Source organism: Lutra lutra, chromosome 7, assembly GCF_902655055.1.
Source record: "Lutra lutra chromosome 7, mLutLut1.2, whole genome shotgun sequence".
In the NCBI taxonomy this organism is placed as follows: Eukaryota; Metazoa; Chordata; class Mammalia; order Carnivora; family Mustelidae; genus Lutra; species Lutra lutra.
In genome coordinates this window covers 111,625,855-111,637,744 of record NC_062284.1, presented here as the reverse complement: position 1 = coordinate 111,637,744, position 11,890 = coordinate 111,625,855, and the positions used below count along the sequence as shown (strand labels likewise).

The 11,890-nt window shown below is 46.0% G+C and overlaps 1 protein-coding gene across 3 annotated transcripts in view; it reads left to right on the top strand.

Moving 5' to 3' along the window:
• Positions 1-1,852: 1,852 nt before the first annotated feature.
• Positions 1,853-11,890, top strand: part of SPTB (spectrin beta, erythrocytic) — a 124,659-nt gene continuing 114,621 nt past the window's right edge. For all 3 annotated transcript variants that reach the window (XR_007128504.1, XM_047735673.1, XM_047735672.1), the window contains exon 1: positions 1,853-2,055. The gene's annotated coding sequence lies outside the window, so the exon portion shown is untranslated. The remainder of the gene's footprint in view (positions 2,056-11,890) is intronic.

Genomic DNA, 11,890 nt, shown 5'->3' with positions numbered 1-11,890 from the left:
AAATATGTCTTCAACTTTTCAGTTTGGTGCCACAGACTTATAGCTAAGGAATTATGTTTCATGTAGTATATAATTATGTAGCTGCAGAGCTGCAATCCTCAGGAATCATGAATTTATTTAGTAAGTTTATTCACACAAGCATAAGTTTTTAAAACCGTATTTATTTTAAAAGCATAAATAATTTCTCACCACTTCTTCCTTTCAAAAACAGATCAAGGATTTCTACTTGAGATATATCATACTCTCTGCTTTTGAAGCTGGCCTGTTTTTCTTGAGTTTCCCTTGCCAGAATTTGGTTCTTAATTTTTTTTAATGAAAGAGATCTGTTTATAACTCAGTAATAAACAAATAGATCCTTAAATGTTATCAGACGGGGGGACATCATTGCTAATCTAATGGATGACCACGAATATTCTGCTATCATCTTTCCTATATTACTAGTGTCTCTTGAGAAATTGAGGTTAATAAGGGTCCAGACATCGGGGGGCTAGGGAGGAGAGTTCTGTGTCTTTGCCATATCTGTGGAGTTTGCCCCACTTAGCACATATCAGTGTCTAAATGCCTACTCTCCAGAAGTGTGGCTGCAGCAGGAAGTGAAATATCTTTGCATCTGTTCAATATATAAACGAAGCATGCACATCTGGCAATTAAACACCCTTTTCCTGGTGAATCCTGGAAAACAGCATAATTATACTCCGAAGCAAATAACTCAGGGCTAAGACTGTTCCGTTGTTAAGAATACCAGGCAGTATTAGTCAAAGTTGCAACTCTTTTCTATCTCTTTGAGTTTTTAATCTCCACTGCCATCCATAATACCTGAGATAGCCTGGGTGGGTACCTGGATGAGACACCGTCCCAGGAACGAACGATGGAGAAAGGAAATGAAAGCTATCGTGAAGCGAACCACCGAGTGTTATTGAACAATAATCTTGTGTCTTAAGAAAGTCAAGAAAATGCAAACTGCCCATTTTCTTCTGTGAATCTCTCTCGGGTGACTCGGAGACGTGTCTTTCGTCTTTGGCACCATTGGTTCTGGTGTTTTCTCTGGCCTACTGCATTCCACCCCATCCAGTCTTGCAGAGAGGAAGCCCCTGCTCTCCTGAAAAGCGGGACAGGACAGGAGGTGCCAGTGGGCTGGTGTGGCAGTTTGCCTGTTGATTACAGTCCTTGCAATATGCTAGCGCTGTGGGACTGTGGGCTGCGCCGGGTCAGCAGTGCCGGGTCTGCCCCGACCGCACCAGGTTTGCAGACAGAAAAAGAGACACTGAGCCTGTGGGCTGGGGGCGGGGGCCTCCCAGCGTCTGTTCACACCGCCTGCCAAGTGAAGTCCGCCCCGGAGCGTGCTTTCTAACACGCCAGTCCCTGGGAACAATCTCGCCTTCCGAAACCCGCCGCAGCTGGGGCGCACGGCCCCGGCGCCCGCCTCGCCCACCCTACGGTCTAAGCGTGTGTTTTAATAAATTTTAAAAACCGGAGAGTACACAGTGGGGACGCGGGGCGGTAAAGGCTGGTGGGGGGGCTCGTTTTCGTGTCCAGGCTCGCTGCTCAGGGCGCACGAATTAGGCCCGGGCTGCGGAGTGAAACCCTTTTCCCGCCGCAGGGAGCTCGCGGTAGCGCGCGGTTAGGGGAGGTGAACGATGATGGGGGCGCTGCGGGAGGCTGGAGCTTCTGGCGTCCGGGGCCCAGGCGGCCAGCCAGGAGGCGGAGGCCGGCCGCCGGAGCCCGGGCGGAGGCCTGGCAGGTGCCCCCGGCGCGGAGGCTGATTGGCAGGTGCGGGAGTGGGTGGGGAAGGCGGGGGCTGGGCCTGGCGCTGCGGGAGGCTGCGGCCCCGCCTCCCCGCCCCCGCCGCGGGACTATCTGGTCCCGGCAGCAGCGATGTCCCCAGGCAGGAATGTCCCTCCTCAGATAATGTTATTTATATCTCTGGGCGGGTCCGCGGCTCGGCAGCACCAGGCGCCCGGCGGCCGCTGTGCTAGGAGCCCCGTGCTGCCCTCTTCCCCCTGCGCCGCCGCCGCCCCCGGGCTCGAGGTGGCCGCCGCTACAGCCCCAGCGCAGGTGAGTCCCGGAGGGCCCAGCGGCCGGCGGGGGCTGGGTGCGGGTGCGGATGCGCAAGGCTGGGGCGCGCGGCGCCAGCGCGGAAGAGGCGCTGGGCCCAGGGGGCGCGTGACGTGGGTGGCCCAGGGGGCCGGGTGGGGGCTCAGCCCTGGGTGCGGGGAGTGGGGCCCGGGAGGCCCTGGCGGATGCGGCAGCGAACACCCTGGGGCGCGGGAATCCGCGTGGGCTTCGGAGGCACTTGGGGAGTCGGGCGCTGTGCTTTGGAGAGCCGGATCCTGGAGCGTAGCCCCGGGGCTCTGGGGGGTGGGGGTTTTGGGAGGGCGGTGCACGTTCAAGTCCCGGGCCACCTCCTCCAAGACCCCGGCGTGGGGCAAAGGGGATTCTGCCTCCAGCCGAATCGGAGCGTCGCGCTGCCCTCTCTGCCTCCCGTCGCCGAGCTTCTCACCCCGGGGCCGCTCAAATTTTCTTCTGGGGAACTTGTCCGCGCGCTCCCCGGCAGCCTAGCGTCCAGGCAGGGAAGACAGGACAGGTCAGCGAAGGGGCCTGGTCCCCGGACGCTGGGAACGACGCGGAGAATGTGGCTAGGTGCAGATTCAAGGAGGAAAGAACAGAATGCCCGAGGCATACTCCAAGGACCTCCTGCCCTCCTCTTCCAAAGAGTTCTCCAAGCTACTACGGTCCATTTTACTCTCACCTGCCTCACCAGTTCCTCTTTCTCCAACAACTTGGCCTTGAGAAATAGCAGAAAGTGGAAGAAACAACAGGAGCTTTAAAACCATCCCCAACTCCCACCAAGTCGCCCAGACTTCTCCAGGGTGGGGAAGTCGCTGTGGGCTGGAGTACTGTTTCCGTGACAACGAGCCCCAGGTGGGGCCTTGATTTATAGCCTATTAATATCCAAACCCCTGTTTTCAGTGAGCAATTAGAGGGGCCAGAAGTTGATAATAATGCGCTAAACTGGCTGAAGGGTAATGAATATCCACTTTTTAGAAAAAAATTTTAGATGCATGGGGGGGGCAGATAGTGACAGTATTTTTGTACCCATGACTCCTGTGAAGAGCCTAGGCTGTCACCTTCACGTAGGAGGTAGCAATGCAAAATTCACAGCCTTCACGTAGTCCTGTTCTATCCTTCAGTTTCTAGGGAAAATGACTCAGGTGGCTCCTGAATGAGAGGAGTCTGCATATCAAAATTTTTAGGCGTCTCTCTGCTGTCCACTAACCTATCCTTAGCTTCACAGATGGCTCTGAATTTTATTCTAGAATTCCCTCTTTGACCACCCTATGATCCAGGGCAGGTTATTTCTTATGCCAGGGTCAGACTTTTACTCTTTTGCTAGGAGCCCTGGGTTCCAAAAAGTCTTTGAAAGCTTTTTTTTTTTAATTGTAAGTGCAAAATGTTTAAGTGTACACAGTGCCCAGCACCCAGTACAGCTAGGTTTGTACTTGCCTGGAGGCTTTGGGCTGGTTTAGAAAAGGAATGCTGGGCTCCCATTGAAGAAGAGCCTACAGCCTTGAAACCAACTGACTCCTCACAGGGGGATCATTTATACTGAACTTTATCGAACTTTATCAAACTTTAGAGTAAAGCACAGCTGAAAACCATAAGCCATACATTACGAAAACATGGCTTTTAGACCCTTTAGCTATTGCTCTTAGTTTCATTAGTGACCCAGTCACAAAGATTGGGGATGAGCCAGAGCTGTTAATCCTAAATTCTCAGAAGACTCAGAGTCCGCTCGTGGAATTGAAAGCGCCCAAAAACTCCCAGGCATCCAGGACGTGTCTTGTAGCACAGGCATATCGAGTTTTCCTGAGTGGTTTGTCCAGCTGAGAGCTGGGATACCACCTTTTCCTCTGGTTGTTGCTTCTTCGAAGTGTTCTGAAGGTGCCCTCTGGCCAAACACCTACTAGGTGGTTACCTTCGGGGTGTGTAAAGGTAAGGCAGTAGGTGCGCTCCCATGTGGGATCATATCTGACAAACTACAAATGACTATTTTAGTCATGAAAGTTTTGAGCTGAAGTCAAAATCTGACAGTTCTGCCACAGTTCTGGAAACAGACTGTTTGGGTAAATAAAAGTAATAATAGCTTTCATTTTTTTCCCATCTTGAATGTACTGGTGCCTGGCTGGTTGTGGACACTCAGTTAATCTTTGCTGAATGAATGAGAGAATGAACAAATGAATGCTCAGGGGTGCTTTTTTATTTTGGAGGCTTTTCTTAATCCTATTGTCACAGTAACCCTGCAAGGTAGTTCATATAGCCAGCATTTTACAAGTCCGGAAACAGACTCAAGGAAATTAAATAATTTGCCTCACATCATACAGCTGATGAGAGGTGGGGCCTGGATTCAAACTCAGCCGTTAAGTTCCTACCCTCTTTTTAAGGTTAGTCATGGGGCAGGGAAGAGAAGAGTGCAAGTTTGAGAGGTTTGGTTATAGGATGGTCTGTTAGCTTCACAGTCTTTCACTCCCAAGACCTTCTCTGCATCAGAGAAGCTTTAAAAAATATTGCCTGAAGATGGTATTGACCACTTCTTTGCTCAGAGGTGTTTAGCCTGGCCCATTACGTTCAGGTCATTGTTTCAAGGACAGAACTGTAATTTTGGCAGTAGTCAAAGCATGGATTTTTTTTTTTTAAACAGATTTTCCTTTCAGTCATGGAAGTGGCCAGGAGGGTTTGATGATGCATGGGGACAGTGTGCTAGGACAGAGGATGACTATAAAAAATTCACGAGGCAAATGCTATTGGAGTGGGAAGGGACCTTGGAGGTCACAGTCTAGCCTCTGTTTGTTGGGCTGCTTGCCTAAAGGGGAGACCTAACTGTAGTTTACCTGGTCATCTCTGTACAGACATGGCACGTGCCTTCCATGTTTCTTATCATTCTTGCCCATGTCATGCCTGTCTTTCTCTCAAGACCAATATTGGGTTTATTTCCTGAACTTGTGCCTAACCAAACCAGTGAAGTTTTCTTTCCTTTGAGGGAGATTGCGAGAGGATGTATTTTAATCTTAGTACAATCTTAAAAAAACAAAAAACAAAAAACAGGTTTTGGAGACAGGCAGGTGAGAAGACATCAGTGAGCATTAAACTGTAAACTGTTCCATAACTTTCCCATTGCTTGTTAGGCATACAGATGTATACATTTTTATCCAATAGGTATGTATATTACTATCTTGACTTAAAATAATTATGTAGCATTTCTGGGGCTGTGGGGAAAGAAAGGACTCTGGGGAATTATTGGGATACCTGTTTTAACCTAAACCCAATCACCAAATTGCTCTTGAAGTGTGTTATTTCAGATTTTAAAAGCAAATGCAAAATTATACTCTCTGTATAAGACTTGAAAGTGTAGGAAACATGACCAGCAGGAGGTGGTCATAAAGTGACATAAAGTACATTTCTTCATTATCCATAATGTTTTTTCAAAACCTCAGACTTGCTGATTGACGTTTATAATTGACCTGGGAGGATCAGGAATGAAAATAACTGTCATGTGGACAGATGAGACATTTGATTTTATCATGAGGACTGGCAGGGACCATTCATAGATATTGGGTTCTGAAACTGTATGGATATTACTAGTCAGAAATTGCTGGGCAAAAGAAGTATTTTATCTTAAAAGTAGTTTGTATTGACCCAGTTGTTTTTATAGACAGGTCTTTGCTTACTGTACTTCGTATAAGAAATCTGGGGAGGAGGAATAAATGCAGTGGTCTGTGGGCCCGAATCACCATGTAGCATTTGCTGGGTTTTCACAAGGATGCTGCTTTTTTCTGCCAACCCCAAGAGGTGAAGGTCACCTGGTTTTGGAGATAGAGATGGTGATCGAGGGAAGGCGTAGGAGGCAGTCAGAATTCACTGTCAGATCTGGCTCCAGTCACTGAATTGTCAACTCCCCTTAGTAAATATTTAGAAAATGTCATAGCATGTTTCCCTTTGTTGCTGTGCTTATTTCTTAATTCAGAGCCAAGCAATCCAAGTTCTGCCATTTTCAGCCAGCCTTAGCTGAATATCAAACCACCAGGGGATCCCCAGCTTTACAGCTCACACAGTTTTAGAGGCGGTCATAGACAGAAAATGCTTCCTCAGTGGAGATGCCTGGCTAGCTTATAACATTCCCAGACCACCTTTCATTTTTCTCTTTCCTTCTCCTGGTGGCAGGAAATCTTGCAAAGCCGTCGTCTTCCTACCTCAATGAGGCCTTCTCAGGCTTTGCTATAATGTTTAATTTCTACATCATACCTGCGCAGAGCTGGACAAGGGTGTAATTACAAGGGCAATTAAAACCCATATATCATGTTCCCAATGGGGGCAAAAGTGGGGCTTCCTTTCTTCCTTTCATGTGAATGCTGGAAATTTAGCAAATGAAAAGGTACAGAGCTAGGAAAAAATAGGCTTTTCATTGAACTGGGCTCAGATCATCCAGGATAGTTATGAAAAGAATAACAGGGCACCTTGGCAGCTAAAGAACAATAATTGCTTCGAATTATAGTCAGTTCAGGAGTTTCTACCATCACGAAGGGGAACAGAATCTTGAATAATCCTGAAAATGAATAAGTTGAAAATCCTTTCCATTTGTATTAGGGTGTGCCTCATTTGAGAATTCATAGCACTTCTGATAAAACGAAGCATACTTTAAAGGTATAACTTATGAAGCCTGGAGAGAGGTCCCTAGCTTCATTCTGTCCTTCTACTTAGTTCCTGTCTTTATCTGGGAGCCCCTAGGAGTGGTCAGTCAGTGGCATCTCCTAGTGTATTTCCTCAGGAGTAGAAAAGTTAAAGAAGCCCCTTTGTAATATTGCCTCCAAGCTATAAGTCAGAGAAGGGGCTGGAAAGGCCCGAGAGAGCCATTTGAGAAATATTGAGAGAGAGCAAGCATTGGACACCTACTGTGTGCATTATACCATTCTGTGCTAAGGCATGAAAAGGGATCAGATGGAGACATCCTGGTCTGGTGGAGAAAGATTCTTGCAAATAAGCAGCAGTGATACAACAGGGCGCCTGAGAGAACACCAACAGGAGGTTGGGGAGTGCCTAGGGTTTCTCTAACAGAAGAAGGGAGGATGGGTGGGGGTGGGGGCTGAGGCACATCTCCCACAGATGTGCAATAAAGGATGGTGGAATTGGGGAATGGCGGAGCAGTTCTGTGTAGGGCAAGGCCCAGGAATGTGCCAAAATACGACTGGAAAGGTGGTTTGGGTTCAGTTTGTGAAGAAGCTTGAACCATTGGAGGTTCAAGTTGAAAATCTGAAAAGGTTTTTGAGCAGGCGAGGGACCAGATCAGATCATTGTTCAGACAAAGCTCACCAGTGGCAGGCAAGGGAAGGTGAACTAGAGATTAGCTAGCACAGGACGACGATCACACAGATGATGGATTGACCACTCCGCCTTCAGGATGCCTGTGTGTATGCATCGTCTTCTTTTACAGGGACCACGTGAAGAAGCTCTGCAATGGAGAAAATAGGATTAGAAACAAACAGTGCTTTGCCCAAAGCTCCCTCTCGTAGTTTACGGCAGAACCTGACTTCAACCCAATTTCCTAGTTCCAGGGCTGGGGCGTTGTCCAGATCTTCTCCTCAATGGAGTAATTGAATCTTCTGGGCCTTCTGGTTGAGACAGTGATTGCTTTCTTTCTTCAGAACTTTCAGTCTCCGTTCATTGGCAAGAGGGAGGAGGAAACTTGTGATGGTATTTACTATTTAAAATCTCAAGAGTAGCCCCCCAGCATGTACACAGATGAATCCCCAAAGTAGGAATTAATGTCAAGTGTGCATTGGATTCCCAGCATGCTGTACATAAAGGATAGGTTTACCTACCTGCTGACGGATGTGTTGGCTTTTTCAGTCCTTTACCCCAAATTTACTGGGCATTATCATTTTGGGCTTATGCCTCATTTTAGACTTTGAAAACCTCTTTTTGTCCAGTACTTAGGTGTTTTGATTTGTACTTCAATCTTCAACAAATATTTATTGAGCTTTCATTTATTTACCAGACGTCCCTAGGTCCAGGGGCTAGAGGAGCGAAAATGGCAAAAAACAAAAACAAAGACAAAAAATTTTGACGTTCTGGAGCACGCATACTGCTTGGGTGAGATAGGAATAAATAATAACAAACAGAAGACTATATGCTATGATTTGCTGTAAGGAAAAAGCCGTGTGAAGAGAGAAAGAGGCAATTTTTCTATTTGAGGTAGCATGGTGGAGAAGGGCCTCTCTGATGAGGTTTTAGTTGAGCAGAGAGCCAAACCAAGTGAGGGAGGGGAATGGGTGTATTTGGGAGAAGAGATTCAGACTGAGGGTGAGGCCCCTGATGTGGGGCCACTGCTATGTCCTAGGAGTGGGCAGGAGGCCAGCCTGAATGGAGAGGAGGGACAAAGGGTGAGTGCAGGACATAACCCTGGAGCGGAAATGGGGTCTGGATCATGCAGGCTTTGCAGCCCTGCAAGTCTTTGGGTTTTAGCCATGCAATAGGAAGCCACCAGAAGCTGTGGTCAGAGGAGTGATTTGTTCAGATTTGTGTATTAGGAAGATCTTTCCAGCTGTCCTGTGGAAGACCAACTATAGGGAACAAGCGTAGAATGAAAAGCGTAGGGAAACGAAGTAGAATGAAAGCTGCTGCAGCGGTCCAGGTTGGAGATGATGGACCCATATGATGGTGGTGGCGTGGGAAACGCAGCCGGCGTCTGGATAGAGTTGAACATAGAGCTCATGGGATTTGGTGATAGAGGATGAGAGAAAAGGAATTAAGTTGAGGATGACTCAGTTGGTTTTGGCCTGAGCAAGTTTAAAGAATGAAAAAGCCATTTACCGAGACAGGATATATCTTGTCAAATGTACTGTGGGCTACTCTTTTTTTAATTTTTGTTGTTACCGAGGAGTTGATTTGGAATAGATTCAGGCAGACTTTTCATTGAAGTACACCTGAAAGAGGCTGTTTTATGGTGGGTGACTCAGGACATCTGTTTGTTTTGAAGTAGAGCCTTAGATGTGCAGTTAGTTCTGAGTACTTTTAGGGCATTCTCTTACTTTCAGGGTATTCTCACAACATCTCTACTATATGATAGAGATCAAAACATAATACAAACAGGATTGAAATATATTTTACTTTATAAATAGAAATGTTTTGAATGTGTTCTTTACAGTCTAAACATCTTTTAACACTTTCTGGTTGCTGTATTTTTTAAAATTTATATATATATATATATATATATATATTTCTCTAAGATTTTATTTATTTATTTGACAGTGAGAGATCATAGGTAGGCAGAGAGGCAGACAGAGAGAGAGGGGGAAATAGGCTCCCTGCTGAGCAGAGAGCCCAATTCGGGGCTTGATCCCAGGGCCCTGAGACCATGACCTGAGCTGAAAGCAGAGGCTTAACCCACTGAGCCACCCAGGCGCCCGTGGTTGCCATATTTTTTTTAAAAAATTTCTTTAATTATAAAATGAATTCATGCACACAATTAGGAAGTGTATCCACATCGTACAAGGGTATATGATGAAAAGTAAGATTCCTCCTTCCCCTACCTCCAGTTCTACTCCTATGACGTTACCAATGTCAACAGTTTCCTTTATATCCTTCAAGAAAAATTCATTGCATATATAAGCATATGGCCATATTTTAAAGTCCTAGCTTTAACCTACTAAAAGCACGTGTTTGGTTTCACTTTCTGTGACTTAGTAGCCCTCAGGCCTGGAGTCCAGCTTTCTACAATTAGGGGTCTCCATCTTCCAAGCCACCCCATACTCCGTGTTTGTCCTGTAATACTCCTTCTCAGAAAGCTCCAGTGGTTCCCCTCTGGATAGAGGTAGAAATCCAAACTTACAAAGTTGACTTTTAAGAGCCATTGTAATATAGCTCCAATCTCTTTTTCTATCTTTATCTCTTACCAATTCCCATCACAAACCTTTCGTTTGAGCCAGGTTTGTCTACCTCTACTCGTTCAGTCCTGAACATTTCTCCCAGATTTGGAGAAGTTTCCATCAGTCTTCCTGGAACATTCCAGCCCCTAGTGATCTCTCCTTTCTACAGATTTGTTAAAGGACAGTTACATAATCATAGACTTCACTTATTATTATGTGTGCTTTGACAATCGTCCCCTAACAGGGTGGTGCTGGTGCACAGGGATTATACTAATTAAAAATTCTCAGATGATGGCTGCCAACAAAGTTACCTTCTTAGTGGGTTACATAGGTGTCCATTCCCAAAGAATGGTAAATGGATTCTGCTCCTTTGGATGTAGGACTTTCTAAGGGGCCTGGTCTCATACTCTCGTCCCCTCTTCAGATGGGCGTTGCATCTCAATGTAAGAAACAAGGTGTTTTCATTTGCTTCTAAATGACAAAGTATAGTTATTTAATGGACATGGTAACCGTGTGTTTTTTTAAAAATGTATAATGAAATTTACCCCTTAACTATCTGTAAGTATTCAGTTCAGCGGGCCAAGTACATGTACAGTGCTGTGTAGCACCATCACCATCTGTCTGTAGAACTTTTGTCATCTTCTAAAACTCAAACTCTGTCCCCATTGGACACTAACTCCCCTCACCACCCCGGCACCTGGCGACCCCCATGTCACTTTCTTCCTCTGTGAATTTGACTACTCTAGGTATCTCATATAAATGGACTCGTACAGTATTTGTCCTTTTGTGTCTGGCTTACTTCAGCCAGCATAATGTTTTCAGGATTCATCCATGTTGCAGGATACGTCAGAATTTCCTCTTTAAGGCTGAATAATATTCCATTGTTTGTATCGTTTGCATTTGGTTCATCCATTCATCCACCTATAGACACTCAGTCACTTTGTCCCTTAGCTATTACGAATAATGGTGCTATGAACATGGATATACACCTATCTCTTTGATACTCTGCTTTCAGTTTTTCTGGGTGTATACTCAGGACTGTAGACTCCAGTTTATTGCTGGATCATATGGTAATTCTATTTTTAATTTTTTGAGGAACCAAACCACACCATTTTAATATCTCTCCCTGGTCCCCAAAGGGAAGGGCAAAATTTATTAGCATCCTCACCTTTGGAACCAAACTGAACTTGAGAATTGTTTATTCGAGAACACTGTCTTTGGGGGATAGTTTGTCATCAAAGTTCTTGCATTTGGGGGCGCCTGGGTGGCTCAGTGGGTTAAGGCCTCTGCCTTCGGCTCGGGTCATGGTCCCGGGGTCCTGGGATCGAGCCCCGCGTCGCGCGCTCTGCTCAGCGGGGAGCCTGCTTCCTCCTCTCTCTCTCTCTACCTGCCTCTCTGCCTACTTGTGATCTCTGTCTGTAAAATGAATAAATAAAATCTTTAAAAAAAAAAAAGTTCTTGCATTTGTCCATATGTTACTTTGCCTATTTTAAAACCGTAGACTTTTAGAAGACAGGCAGGAGATGTTTAATTTGCTTTGTAAAACGTGTAACCCAAACTCAGGTGGGGAAGGTTGTAAATATTATGATATGATGTATTTCAACCAAAATATCTCCTTGAGCTGGATGACAAAGGTCTGGGTTGCCTCCAGCTCCTTTTCTCTTGCTGTTTGCCCTTGGGCAAAGAGCTTCCTCTTTCTCTAACATTTTTTTTTCAGGGATCTGTGTGTGTGTGTGATGGCACCTTAATATTTATTATTATCCTTAATAATAGATAGAACTATTTGCAGAGTCCCTTGTAATGCCTAAGTGTTGTCTCCTCTTCATATCCGTGCCTGACAGCTCCTCGCCCCAGGTCCTGGAGTAAGACAAGGGGCTTCCTCCTGCATAGTTTTTGCAGCACCTTTCTCGTTCCTTTCTTATAGGAACAATTGCAATTGTCATCTTGCCTTCTACATCGCTAGACTATGC